At 39.6% G+C, this 15,696-nt stretch overlaps 1 protein-coding gene across 2 annotated transcripts in view; it reads left to right on the top strand.

The window, feature by feature from the left end:
- The window catches only part of bach2b (BACH transcriptional regulator 2b), a 103,376-nt gene that overhangs the window by 38,779 nt on the left and 48,901 nt on the right, over positions 1-15,696 (top strand). The gene's annotated exons all lie outside the window — the stretch shown is intronic.

Below are 15,696 nucleotides of genomic sequence, written 5' to 3'. Positions count from 1 at the left end.
TTGACAAGCAAGTGGGCACCTGCTTGTCAACGTGCTTTGAATGGTCAACGAGACTGGAAAAGTGCTATATAAGTACAGTCCATCCACCATTTACCCTTTGTGAATTCAATCAGCGAGGTTCTGTGGAGACAGATCTGATGAGGACTGAGCTCTCCTTGTAGTTTTTTTTCAAAAACTGATGATTTCACAACAGCTTTAATTGTTCCACTGGAAAAGAGAACGCTAGTTTGGTTTAGAGTATGGTAAAAGCAGAGGGAAAAACTTGCTCTAATTCATTTAACTTAAGCCTAATTTTAAAGCCCTAACATAGGTGTTCGACATGGATTTTGTGGTAAACGTATGTGTTTATAATGTAAATCTGTCACTGCAAGCTAGCTAACACTGGCATTGACATGGACTTTGTTTTTCTTCTACTGACTGACGTGTTCCCTCACTTTCTGCTAAGTTGCCAAGGGGAACATTTTATGCTCAGTAATCAATTAACTGGCAATTTTTTTGACATAAGCACGTAGCTCAAAGCAGATTTGACATCTTGTTGAAAATTCTCACTGTTCTTTATCGTCAATGTTGCATAATCTATACAAAAGATTCTTTTTTTTTTATAATTTCAAAGTCTCAAGATCTGTTGGGCAATCTGTCCATAAAAGGCCATAAAGGACCCATACACCTGGCTTTAAAAGCAAATCAAGAAATATAACATATTATGCATTCAGTGTTTCATTTGGATTACTTAAAGAATATCAAAATGTCTTTTGAAATAGCTGCCATTAAATTCCTGATTTCATGTTTGATGTAGACCTGCTTTTGTTTTCCATGTGATTATTCATTCCGTCCGTTTATTTGGCTCATACATTGGCACTTTAACCATTCTAATTGTGTCTCCTCTTCCGAAATGAAACATATGCAATTCTCCTGAATTGTCAGTATCCCAAACTATTTTGCTGTCAAACCCTTCTTACCTCTGCAGCAGATGTCTTCCCTCTCCCTGTCCTCCGTCTCAGTCTATTTATAGGCGACAAGAGGATTGGAGCCATAATCATTGAACTCATCATTTGTTTTTATTGATGAAAATACCAGCAGGTGAACAAACAGAGAGAGCTTCTATTTTCAGAGCTAACACAACAGTAACAGAATTCAACATGATGATGATGATCACGCGGACAATTTAACTTGACATGGTTTTATTTGAGCGTTTATTTTATCAATGATTAAGGACTGTTTGCTGTTAATTAGCAGAATGATGATCAACCAGCAGGGATGATGACTAAAACGCCCAAATATCCATCTTAATCACGGACCTGCGGTGTTACGCTCAGGTAGCTGCAGACAAAGAATTCCTATTCGCTGATATCAACTGGGAAGATGGAAGGATTTTCTTGTTGGTTGGACAAATTAAGATGTCTGAATATGGCTACCTTGGGCTCTGAGATTTTTTTGGAATTTCTGACATTTTATGGAAGACTGTTTCAGTTGCTTTAAGTGCAAATAGTCAGCATATTATTTGTTTTGCATCCTCAGTCCTGCCCAGTGAAGCCAGGTTGTCCTCACATTAGACAGCTGTGCAGCACATGATTTACATCCAGCTGTTATATCCAGTGCTCATACAGGAAGTAATGTGATCTTTAAGTTACAAGACAGGAAGCAGTCATGTGTTGCCACAGCACTGTATCTGTCTGAAAAGTAGCCTGCCTGCACTACCTTAATGTGTCGGGATAGAGTTCAAAATAAATTGATTTGTTTGTATTTCTTCACAGCACTCACATTTATCTTGAATAGGGCTATTGGAGAGGACAGACACCCCCTTTCACTCCCTCCCTCCCCCAACTACCTCATTGAACACCTCATCTCCTCTCAGCAGAGAGAGGACACCCGATGTAATTGGTGGAGCTTTGATTCCGCTCCACTAAGCCTCTCAATTCAGCACTTAGCACTTAAGAATGCATGTTTCTTTCATCTGCAAAGCCAATTAATTTGTGGCGTGGAGCAGAATTTCAAAGACTGGCAGCACAGAGGGCTGTATATATCTATTTGATTTTTAACTGGAGAATGGTGTAACATTACTGCCAGACAATGCATCTGCTTTGTATTTGAAGTTTTTTGCTTAAATAATTCATGCTGTCATTCGAGGTGGTCGCACAGGCAGGGAAACGGTTCAATAAAGTCCTTGAAGTTAAAAAGAAAGGACACCTTCTTGTAATTATTTGGCTTTTAAATGATAATATGTTCCTTACTTGATCCTAAATGTAGGTAAATACACACTTAGATGAATAACAATACCAAAAATAGTTTGGTAATGGGTAAGCATGAGTAAGCACAAAGTGATGCTGGTCTGAGCCACCTCTGTTTGGTATCTGTTCAACAGCAGAGGATTAATGAGGGTACATTTTTTTATGCCTCGAAGGTGCAACCAACCAGTATGTGAAAAGCACTTCAGGTGATGCCCTCTATTGCATTAACACACACCTCAATGCTTCTCCTTTTACAGAGGTGGTCACACTTGCTGACAATTGGTTAATTAAGTGCTCTTGATTAGCAGTACATGGCTTGTGAAATAAATGATGATGCCATCACGTCATGTGTTGTTGTTCATCTGAGATTTACCTAATTCTAAGACTTGGTAAGAACCAGATGAGTTTAATGTGTAATGTATAATGGAGCATTCCTTTTGTTTTCCATAGCATTTATAATTGAGGAGAGAAGTTGAACCAGACAGCAGGTTTGGTCCAGTCACTACAGCTATTTATTGTGTCAAGAAACAAACAATCCCTGAAAGTCATTCATGCAGCACTAAAATACACAGTGGAACATTTACTGACTCATTCCTGGCTTCCTCCCTCATATTATGACTCAGAGCCACAGGGTGAAAAAAAGGTACTCTTGTAAGTGTGTGTGTGTGTCTGTGTTTTTATGCATGTCTTCCTATATTTGTGTCTGCAAATTTTGGGTCAATAACATCACATACGTTTCTACATTCTTTTCTGTCCTGCGACTTCATGCTTAACCTTGTGTTAAAATAAGCTTAAGGTTAGGGCTCGGCTCAGAACATGCACGATTATGTACATTCAAGGAACAAAGGGAATACATTATGTAAATGAGTATCCTCACAAAGAGAAGCCAGTACAGGCAAGGTGTTTAGTCTTCATAAAACTATAGTCAGATTACAAATAAAAAATTGCCCCCAAATGCATTTTAAGAGTTGGTGTTTCTGTCACTTTTATTCAGTGAATTACAATTTCGAAGTCCAGTTATTTAATTAAATAATTGTATGATTAAGTATGTAGATTTTCTAAGTGCACATACCTGATGAAAGTCAGCCAGACCGAAAGGTTAGAACTAAAGCTTCAGCAGAGAGCTGGCTGGTTTGATTGCTTTGCATTTCTGTCCCTCTGACACAGCTGTCGCTCATTCAGATGTGCAGAGCTCACAAGATTGGGAAGTTAAATTCTTGTAACTTTATTAATGGGTTGTCAAGCATTTGATAAAGTAAAGTTTAATATAGTACCCGCACTGTTAACTGAACGAATAAAAGTGTTGGCCTTGCTTTGATTTTAATATCATTAATAGCATCTGTGCTAATTGTTTTTCCAAAGATCTAAATCCATTAAAAGGCAACAGGGTAGCTAACATTTTCAGACAATGAAGCTGTAACCACAACCAATCAGTTAGTGAAAGAAACTCCATCTGCAGCTTAATGCTCATATTAACATGTCAGCGCACATGTTCCCAAGGCAAACTGGATGTATTGGACTACTTTGCAATGCTCTGGACTACATTCACACACTTGTATTTACTTTTTGCTGGAGATGTTTTTTACACACTTTCAACAGTATTTCTAGAATCCAACTAAAGACTCTGTTTATGAAATCAGTTAACTTCCCTAAACCTTCCCTGCCATTCTATGATCGATGCAGCCTCTCTCTGTCCTATAGGAAGGTGCTGCATAATTATCAAACTCCCCAACTTTCTCAGCCTTATTCTCTGTTCACAACTTGTAGCACTGGAACTGAGCATTGCTGCTGGACATGAATGAAGAGATATGAGGCTGGGAATACTGTTTACTGTTGTAATTTTAAGCTCCAAATGAACAGGAAGCTCCAGTGATACAGAGATCACTAGCAGTCCATATTAGTCCAGTGCTCAGGTCTCTGCACTGGCTTCCTGTCGCTCAGAGAATAGACTTTAAAACAGCTCTGCTTGTGTACAAGTCTCTTCATGGTGTAGCACCAAAGTACATCTCTGACATGTTAAAGCCATATGAACCAACTGGGTGTCTGAGGACCTCAGGGAGGGGTCTGCTGCTGGAGTCAGGACGAAACAATGTGAGGCTGCGTTTCAGTTTTATGCTCCTAACATCTGGAACAGCCTTCCAGAAGATGTGAGACAGGCCTCAACTCTGACAATGTTTAAATCCAGGCTGAAAACAGTTCTATTTAGCTGTGCATATGACACCTGAAAGTATTTTATCTGCACTTTTCACTTTTAATTTGATTAATTTATGATTATTTTTATGATTTTTGGAATGATTTTATTTGCCTTCTTGTGATTTTCTGTAGCTGTAAAGCACTTTGAATTGCCTTGTGTGCGAATAGTGCTCTACAAATAAACTTGGCTTGCCTAAAAGTGGCAATAAATCAGAAAAGAGGGATTTTGAAAATTTGTATATTGAGAAAATGTAATGCTGTGTTCACACAACCTCCAGTTTAGAAATCCCTTAATCTTATAGTTACATTTATTTACATATTTCCCAAATGATCTCCATCATTGAACATACAATAACAGATAGTAGATGTGCAAAAAAAGATACAAGAAAATTTTTTCAAATGATAGATTTTTTTAATGTCAATTTTATTTAAATAATTCTGGACAAATTTGGCAGGTTTCTGTAATGTCTGACACAATGTTTGCTCATAATTACCAATTCTTCTACACTTTATGGTGGTACATCATAATGTAAGGCCCACAAATAAAGTGTGGTACTGTGTGTGTGCGCATGTGTCTGAGGGGAGGTGGAGGGTGGCAGTGGTGGGGCATTGGTCAGGAAGAATGGAAGGAGTTGGGTGTCCTCCTTACGAGGCTCCTGGGGGACTCTTTGCGCCCCATGAACAACTCCCGCCTTCTGCCACCTCTCTGCAGTGTTTGTTGTGACGAGCTCAACTACCATATGAAAACATTTAAATTTGTTGGCCATAGTTGCACTGACCAACAATCTTTGGTTCTCAATTCAAGGATATCAATTAGAGAAGTGTAAACAGATAAGTAATGTATTCGTTTGAGGATATGGTTGAGGCAAAACAGTTGCAGTAATGGAGGCTTACATCTGCTTTTCCCTCAAATAACCTTCAGTCAGTGGAGGTCTGTTGAATGGACCATGACTCTCTCTAGGCTGTTACCCTGACAGGTGAAATCTGGGCCAGGGCTTTTATGAGTGCAGTGAGCTGCACTTCATCAAATAAAGTGAGTGAGAACAAGAGAAAATATAGCTGCAAGCAGCGATGGGGGGGCCTAGCAGCCCAGCTGCAAAGCAGGCAAGCCTATGGCTGCTCAAGAAGGCGTCATGAGTCCATGCACAAAGTTTGGCATCGATACATCAATGCATCGCAAAGATATAGCCTCACCTCCTGTTTGCACGTCGGCGCAGAGTTTGATTGGCTGCTACGGGCAAACGGAAGCGAAATAAGAAAATCCACATGATAACTTTTGTGCGGCTTGGTCTGAAGATTCTATATGTCAAGTCTCGTGGAAATCGGACAATCTGCGTGACCTGAAATACTTTTTGAAGGTTTTGGATAAAATTCAAAATGGCGGAAAATCTAATTAGATGGAAAATTACGTAATAAGACTCGTCATGATCCAATGATTCAAATGATGCCTAATTTGTGAAATTTGGACCAAGGAGTCCAAAGTTATGCACCTGAATGCCCTTTGAACTTTGACGTGTTGGTGGCGCTAGAGAGTATACTTTTGGGGTATGAAAATTCTTGACCTTGACTTTGGCATGGTGCTGAATACGTGTGCCAAATTTCACAACTTTTTACCATAGTGTTCATGGGGCTGACATAGACTTCAATGGCAGCGAAAACGGATCAATAATAATAGGAAAAGCTACTAACACAATGCTGCTAGGCCCCCAACTACCAAGCCACACTGGTAAACTGAAACTTGTATGTAGGCGCTGAGACACCTGAGATGCTGCCTGAAAAAGTATTCACAGATTATGGAGGAAGCAAAGTCTTAGTCTAAACACATGCCACGTCAGGCTGTGAGGGATAGTTCAGTTTGAACAATACATCCTTTTAGAAATGGGGTCTTATGTTTAGCGAGAGAGGTAAAAGAGGTCAGCTATTACTAACTACTACTACTGCTGCATTGCTACATTGCTGCACAAGTCAGTTAGTTATCACGTTAGATAATTGTGATTTCAAGAGAGAATGGGAAACTGGATTATTATGTTAGCCACACTTGAGCAGCCCAAGCTCCTAAAGCTTGTTTTGAAGCATGCTGTCAGAAGTCAAATGTGGAAACGTTTGTCTCTGCAGACAACCAAAACCCTCAAACCAAACCATTCCCAGGCTGTCCAAGTTCTCTGTGGTAATGCATGGCTGATGAGTTGACCTCCGATTTTAGGGACTGGATATACAGGACTCTGGTAAGTGTACTTTAGGGTCATACAGTCCTGATAAAAGAAAGGAATTTATCATAAATAAATGATGCTTAGCCTTTCTTAATATTAGGCTATTACAATTTGATGTTAACAAGAACATTGGACACGTCTCGTAATTTCATTGTTTGTTTTATTAAAAAAATCTAATGAAAATGCAGAAGCAGTGTGAGAAAAAGAATATAATACACCCCATGATTCAATAACCTGTTGAACCACCACAATCTGCAATAATTTAAAGAAACCATTTTCTGTGTAGTTTTTTTATTTTTTAATCACTTTTACTTATGTAGAACGTTTCTGATCTAGTTGGCCACTCAAAGCGCTTCACATTCACACACACACTCACTCATGTAGCATGTCTCAGTCAATACAATGTTACTGTTTGCATGACGCTTTTTCACACACATTCATACAACGGTAGGCAACATGGGGTTTGGTGTCTTGCCAGAGGGCACCTGGACCATGTGAGCTACAGCCACCCCAACTCTCTTTTACACCTTCAGTTAGGAAAGGTCTGTGTGCATTTGTTTGTGCACGGCTCTCCGAAGGCCCCGCCACACATTTCCAATCAGATTTAGGTTTGTGCTTCAACTGGGTCATTAAAACACCTTGATCCTTTTCTTTTTCAGACATTGTGTTGTAGATGTGCAGCTTTGCTTGGTATCATTGCACGACCCAATTTCAGCCAAGTTTAAGCCCTAGAACAGATGGGCTCACATTTTACCGTAGAATACTTTTATCATGCTGAGGACTTCATGGCTGACTAAATGACTGCAAGGTGTCCAAGTTCGGTGGCTCCAAAAAAGCCCAAATCATCAGCCCTCCACCAGCATACTTGACAGTTGGTATGAGGCGTTATCTTTATAAGCTGTGTTTGGTTTTCACTATATGTGGAACTGTGTATTAAGGCTGAACATTTACACTTTGCTCTCATTGTACTCATTTGGTCTCTGGACATTGCTCCAGATATCTTATTTGTTCAGATGCAACTTTACAAACTCCCTAGGGGACACGGGGGGGGAATGATGGGTGAAAAAAGAAAAAAAAAAGATCCCGAGAAACTTTTGCGTTTCTCTGGTCACCTGTCATGGGTGTACCCTGCCTCTTGCCCAATGACAGCTGGGATAGGCTCCAGCCCCCCGCAACCCTAAATTGGATAAAGTGGGTGCTGGATGGATAAAAATGTTAAATGCCCAATCTGAATCAATGAATGGATATTTTTTGTGGGGTTATGGTTAGTTTATCCTTCAGCATTCACACTCTGTGCATATCACACTTGAGCACTAAACGCTGCATTTGCTCAAGTGGTAGACTGGTCATCTTCCAACCAGAAGGTCAGCAGTGTCATGTGTCGGAGTACAAATATGTATAAGTATATACTGTATATAAAATGGTCCTTTACATTTTATCATTTAACGCTCTGGCAGAGGACACTCCTTACAAACGCTGTAATGTTGATCTACTGTTAAACGTGATTGTTCAAGATATAATTGATGTGACTCATCCCAGCTGCCCTAAAGCCAACCTCTGGCTTGAGTCCCAGCAGTATTTCCTTTCACTCGAACAGATCTGATCTTTACTGTGGGTTTAATATTGTGCTGTTTTGTGTTCAGGATGTTCTGCTTATTTACTGTTTGTATTCACACTGAGTTGTTGTTTTTATTGGTTTATGCATTTCTGCTTTTTGGAAATTTACAAGCGTTTAGGGCAAAAATAAGCTTGAATTTTGGGAGTGAGAAATTGGCGATGTGTAAATATCTTGAAGCTAGGGATGCACTGATACCACTGTTTTTCAAACCGATACGATACCGATACTTGGATCTGAGTACTTGCCGATACCGAGTTCCGATGCCGATACTTCTACCACAAAAAAAATCCAATAGAAGACAGGTTTCGGTCTCACTAGCCTAACCACACTGTTCCTGATTAGCTCGACATCTCCCCTAGCCGCCAATCTAAAAAAATTTAACAAAAATGACAAGCCACCCTCTGATCGCGGTCTTCATGCAATAAATTGGTATCGGTTCATGGTATCGGTTAACTTTAACGAATACGAGTATATTAGAATAGTATCGGCCTGATAATCGGGTATCGGTGAATCCCTACTTGAAACCATTGTACATTAGATGTTTTTGTTGTGGATTTCAGGGGTGCCTATTAGACTGCCACAAGGTAACAGCCAAGAGAGACAGAATGATGGATAATCACATAAAATGGCCCCAGTGTGATGCTTTAAAACTATTATAGGACAAGAGGTTGCAGGCCTAGCTGTGCCTCGACAAAAGAGTTTGAGTTCTGAATTGAAAGTTGAAGGAAGGGGGGAGGCTGTGTGTGTGATCATGTTTGTCTCTACCCACCTTTGCAGATTAGCAGCACTTTGTATGCTTCGCAGGCTGAATGTGCTCGGTCGGTGTCAGGCACATCGATATATGACTAAATGAAATCAAACCAGTTGTTTGTCAAACTTACTGTCCTGTTGAAATCCCCCTCCTTGTAGTTCTGTTTCATCATACATAAGCATAATGCTTACTGTCTAGGGCTGTCGCAATAACCGCAAAAATGAAATATCGCGATATGATGACGCCCACCGCGCTTCATGATGGGTCACCGCGATCACCGCACGTATTTTCGATAGCGTCCGTGCAGGTTTCAATCTACATGCGCACGGTCCTATTAGCAACATTAAGCGTTCGTTTTGCAAAGCTTTGAAACTTACCGAGTGGTCACTGTTGTTCATAGATGTTCCACAAAAAAAATTAAAGCAAAATATGCTTTCCAGCAGAAGTTTGACGATCGTTTTGACAAACTACTTTTTCATCACCGCACGTGACCTGATCTCGCCACAACTTAACACACTTTAGAAAGAGAAAATGGAAGCCGCAATAGTATCGAAAGCAAATGTTACTTCACCCCTTTGGGAGCATTTCGGCTTTCAACCAAATGAAAAGGGTGAACCAGCCAATTTAAACGAGGCGATTTGTAAAATCTGCCAAAAAACGGTTCAAGTGAAACGAGGGAACACAACTAATTTAAAGGCTCACTTAGCAAGCTATCATCCGGCTATTGCGGCACGGTTGCCGCCGCCTCCTGCCACACAGAGTCGCGGAGCAGCTCATGTTGGGGCAAGCCGACAACTTGGAGTCGGCGAAGCCTTTGCTCGAGTCGCCAAATACAGCAGAGACAGTGACAGACATAAACGCCTAACAGGTGCTGTTACACGGTATCTGGTTGAGGAGATGGTGCCGTTTGCTACTGTGGTATAATTTTTTGTGTGTGTGAAATTGTAGTGTCTGGTACATCTCACTTTGTATACTTAATTTAAAAAAAACAACAAAACAGGCACTTGTTTTTTAGTTCATTTCATATTTTATTTGCATTTAAAAGTTCAACTTCAGCCTTCTCCTGAATTCTGTTTTTAAGTTCAATCAGTAGGAGAAACAACTTGCATCTCGCATCTGTGCCGTTACCGCCCTTTGTTCTGCTTTCAATAAAATAAAGTGTTATAAAGTTGCCATGTCTTTTTATAACCTTTTTTAAATGTGTAAGTGCTATGTTTCAGAGGAAATATTGCAATGAGTTTAGTAATTTAGTAATTAACAAACGAATTTGCTAGATAGATAGATAAAAAAAAAAAAAAGATGGCGCAATAATATCGCATATCGCAATATTGAGCCGCCCTGACTCACCGCAGGGGGAATTCCTCAACCGCGACAGCCCTATTACTGTCCCAAAAATATCCTCATATTCCTTAAAAAGACAAACATCTATAGCATATTACATGTTGTAACCATGACGACATAATTGAGCAGGGATTTTTTTTTGTCCTTATAATGGAAATTGAAAGGGCAAGAATAATGACAGATCAGCCATAAACCCAGTATACGTGAAGCTATTTAGGTTTATTTTTGTCTTCTGGCCAGTCTCGGCCATTATAAATCCATTGTAGGATTAAACTAGACAAAAATAGCTTCCTACGATAGGGGATTTAGAGCACAGCCTAAACCATAAACAAACAAATGGCAGTTTTTTTTTAAGCCAGTATTTCAGAGAGTAATTTGTGGCGTGACCTTGGTCAGGAAACAGCGGCAGGATGAAGAAGGGCCATTTAGCTCCGTTTAGAGCAGGAGACTGGCCTTCTCACAGGCCATGTCTACTGTGTGGCAGCTGCACAGCCACAGACGAGCTAAAACGATTAAGACGCTCAAGCTGAGATGTGAATCCATCATGCCTTCCAAGAACTGCGTGCCACTAGAAAAAACCAATGTACTCCCACAAACCACTGTCCGACGTGTCATTGCATCCCGTCTCTCATCTTTGAATAAGATCAGCTTGCGTTGGCAGTTCTTCCACCAGAGGTTCCACAGGGCTGATCTGAGAGGAGGGTTTGTCTTCCGCCAGGCGGTGTAACGTACAGGACTTCAGGCTGCGTGAGAGGGGCAGCAGATGATGACCTTTCAGAGGGCGCATCAGAGAGAGTCATCGAATGATAACACAGGGAGGGGTTTTTTGTTGCTCTGCTATGTAGAGAGCTACGTGTCTAACTTGTCAACTTTGTCATTGTTTTACATTATAACTTCAAAGGTTCAACATGTAGGATGAGTGATAAGTAGCATCACAAATTGCTAATTTATTCCAATTGAATATCTTACATCCACCCTGAAACTATGGGCGAGAGGCAGGTACACCCGAACGGGTGGTCCGTCCATCACAGGGCCAGACTGAGTTAAAAGTTTTCTGTAAACCTAATTTGTTACTTACAAGCCAAATATAACTACTCTATTTGATTGTACTTAATTTCATGCTGATTTATGCAATATATATGTAATATGTAATGTTATGGCAAGATGATCAATGATCATGTCTGACTCATGGATACCGCTTTTTTTGTTTTAGATTGCACATATGATCAGTTATGCAATGTAAAATAATTCTAATTAGGGCAGCTTTAAAGAAAAATCAGAGTATCTTTCTGATCCTAACCTTGACAATGACTTATGGAAACATGACAAATCTGATCCATTTACATTGACCATCTGCAAATGAGTAAAATGAATTCCCCAGTTATCAGTTGGTGAAGGCAGCGCAACATAAAAATTTCCCTCACCTCCTGTTTCCACCTTTGCTTTGAAAGGGAAATTTACCTGCTAAACCTGTATAATCTATGGGTTGTGTCAGGTCAAGACATTCTTCTTCAACTATAGATTTGTATGTTTATCTTCATAATGAGGGGCTGCACCACCGTAGGTATAGAAAATGGATGGATGGATGGATGAATGGATGGATCTTCATAATGAGGTGTTGACAGATAGAAATATTAGCATTCAGTTTACTCTGCTATTTATCAGTCAGCCTCGCTGCTCTCAGACACGATGACACTAATAAATGGCAGTACACAGCCTTATCTGCACCTGCAAACTGCAAACAACCACATGCTTTATTGCTGCTGTGTTATACATTTGTTTAATACCTAACATATTGATCAATCCCATCGAAAGGAGATCAATACAGTTATGCATTGCCCATAGATATGTTGATTTCATTTGATTATTGGACTAGTTGTTTCCAGCCATGATGGAAAAATCAATCATGCACTGTTCAGAAAAACATTATCCACACCAAATGCCATCAATGTCTGTACTGCGCTGAACTGTGCTGTGCTTGGGGTGTACAGTGTCAGGTTTCTCCCCAAGTGACTCATCCAAAAACACCCACTTACTTTTGCACTCAGTGCCTCCTCTCTTTGAACTTGTGACAGTTCTGTGTTTTAATCAAGTGGAAATCAATAGTTCCAGAGATCGATATTGATCTCTACAGAACCAAGACTGTAACAAAGTCAGTTGACCGGCCGCCCGCACCTTTAGAGCTGCTGCACAATGACTGTTTGGAAGTACTGCAGAGGTGTGGTTTTGTGCAAGTTGTTCATATTGTTAAGATGGAACTGGGTGATCTTTTGATGATTAATGAACTCTAACCTACATATCATATAAGCTGCTTGAGAACACACTGCTTGAAGAATTTTCTTCTTCTTTCGGCCTCTCCCTTTATCAGGTCCTCACAGCGAGTCGATCTCGCATCATCGATTTGTCACATGTTTTTATGCCGGATGCCCTTCCTGACGCAACCCTCCCCATTTACCCGGGCTTGGGACCGGCACTAGAAATACACTGGCTACAATGCTTCAAGAATACAATGTTAACATAACAAAATGCATACGCTGGCATCCTTCCCATTGAACAATTCTAAATTACATGTAGTAGGCCCTCTGGTTTCTGTAGCTCCTTGCACTTAAGTCATTATCTTTTATAAAAGCGAAACCTTTTGAAACTTCCAGATTGACTGTGGATATCTAGTCCAGTCAATGATGTTACAAGATCAGATGCAATGCAAACGCATTAGTTGTTTCATTGCCTACCTTTTGGCCATTCATAGGTTAAAAAACAAAGCATGACTTTTTCAACTTAATGGGATGAAAAATTCTTCAGTAACAGAGTGATTAAGGACAGCAATTCAATTCAATTCAATTAATTCAATTTAATTTCAGTTCAGTTTATTTAAATTCAGTTTAGCTCATTTATTCTAATTTTAATTCAATTTAATTTAATTTAGTTAAATTAAATAATACTTTATAGGGACATTAAATTCCTACTTTATAAATTATTGTTAAATATATGCTATTGTGATAGATACGTAGGAGGAAGTTATATTCTATGATGGTGAACAATAAACACCCCCTCCACAGCATCCTGGCAGGACTGAGAGGTTCAGGAGGTCCTTTGTCCCCACAGCCATTCTGCTTTTTAACAGTGACTGCTGACATGTTCATCTCACATTTATTTATTAACTATTTAATTTAAGCTACGTGACCATTTGACTTTCCCCACTGGGATGAAAAAAATATTTTCTATTCTATTCTATTCTATATAACAAAATAAATCAAATAAAACATAATCAGCCAACAAGCATGGGGAAAGTTGAGTAGCAGATTGAGGTGTGGTAGAAATCTTTAGAGATTGCCATGAATGGATAAGGGTCTCGTTTTTGTAGCTTGGCAACATTTTAGTAGATGAGCACTCACAGCATTACATTTTGAACCCTTTAAAACTCTCTAAGAAGACAATATGGATCTCACAGCCAACAGTTCAGTCTCAAGAAGATTCAAAGAAAGAAACAATAAAACCAGAACTACTGCATTAAGCTGACACAAGTACAGCGCTGTGATAGGTGCCATGACACCGTATATTCAGTAAAACTGGTAGACCCCTGCTCCTTTACTCTTACTGCTCTCTCTCTGCGGTCTCTGTCTCTCCATATAATTTGAGGGTGGGGTTCACAAGTTGGATCCAAACACAACAATTGTTCAAGGGGAGATTCCTTCAATATGTCAGCAAAAGTGAATAATGTAGAAATGTCACTATCAGACAGCTGACAGCATAGTGTATGTGTCTTCTTGTCCTAATTTTAACATATTCAGAAATATATTCAAGATTCAAAGGTTTATTGTCATATGTGCAGTTAGAAACGTGTTTCCCTGTACAATGAAATTCTTTGCTTTGCTGCCTGCACTGGATGTCCAAATATAATAAAAGATAAGATAAAATAAGCATGCAACAACAATATTATAACAGGGTATTCTTAAATAAAATAGAAATATAGAAATAAAAAATATAGAAATATAACCTATGTACATAAATGTGCAGTAGTGCTCTAGATTAGCTGTCTTTGTGCAGAAGTAAGGTGGTTGGTGATGATTGTGGCTATGATCTTGGCTTTTTTTCTTTTTTTAAATTTTGCTCGAACAGCTGAGGCATCACTGGCTGGTGATACAGTTCCTCCTGCCTGCAAATATTTCCACTGTGACTTTTGAACCTCAGGTTCTAATCAATAAGCACTGCTTTCTCTTCTCAGTCTGAGTCATCGAGACTGCAGCCCAAAGCCACTAAACCGCACTCTGTCATATATGTGCACTCTTGAAACCATAACCTTTCACTGTGGGCCCTCGCACTTGATATGAGGGAGTTGTGACTCGTGTTGACGCACTTTGACATCTCTGACTGACCTTCGATATATTCTCTGTGCCGTTGGTTTACAGTAGAGTCGTATATGGATATTGCGAGTTGTGTCTACCAATAGACCTTACTGTCTACGTCATTTTACTTAATCAGCCCATACATGCATTCAATCAGTGAAATCTGCTGACTAATGACTGCTTTATATGAAACTTGCAAACTCTTGCATATGATTCAGACAGCTTGGCTTTACCAAATACTGTGAAATGAGCACAGTGGTTTCAGAAACCACAGACGCGTCATGTTTGAGGAGACAGAAAATATACTCTGATTGGAGAGAGAGTTACTCAAAGGATCTGAAGCAGCTAAAGTGGCTGTGTTCACTAGGTTTGCTGATGCTGTGATACATCACAATATGAAATATAATGCTGTGTGTGCTGGTAGAATGACAGATGAGTCTGTCACCACACACATTCGTAGTACATGGGTAGAGATGGATAGCATTTTCAGTTTAAAGTTTAAGACAAACTTTTGGCAATGATACAGCACCAACATGCATCTTTTTTTTAATATGCTTTGAGGAAACAATTCTATAAATAATTAGAAATTGTTCTAAGCACTTATGTTCTTACCAAGAGTTCAGTGGATATGTTTACATACACAGCAATATTCTGATATTAACCTGATTCAGACCCTTTTCTGATCACATACACATAAAACAGCATTTTCTAATTACCTTAATGGTTAAAGATATTTTTGAAATAAACAATAAATGGATGTTGAGTATGCCAAGCTTAGGTGGATATATGCACCATAATTCCATTCTACAGATGTCATCTTGGCATTTTGCGGTGCATGCTCCAGAATTATGTCAGATAATCATGAGCATGACTTACATGTACAGTGAAAGACCCCACTTTAAAATACTTTTGTATCCTCTTAGCCACAAACAACCCTGGTCCTGCTGAGAATGACAATTAACCCTGAAATAATTCATGAAGAATCGGACTGCTGTCGGGACAGGCCGGA

This window comes from Odontesthes bonariensis, chromosome 24, assembly GCF_027942865.1.
Source record: "Odontesthes bonariensis isolate fOdoBon6 chromosome 24, fOdoBon6.hap1, whole genome shotgun sequence".
In the NCBI taxonomy this organism is placed as follows: Eukaryota; Metazoa; Chordata; class Actinopteri; order Atheriniformes; family Atherinopsidae; genus Odontesthes; species Odontesthes bonariensis.
This window is presented reverse-complemented; position numbering and strand designations above follow the sequence as displayed.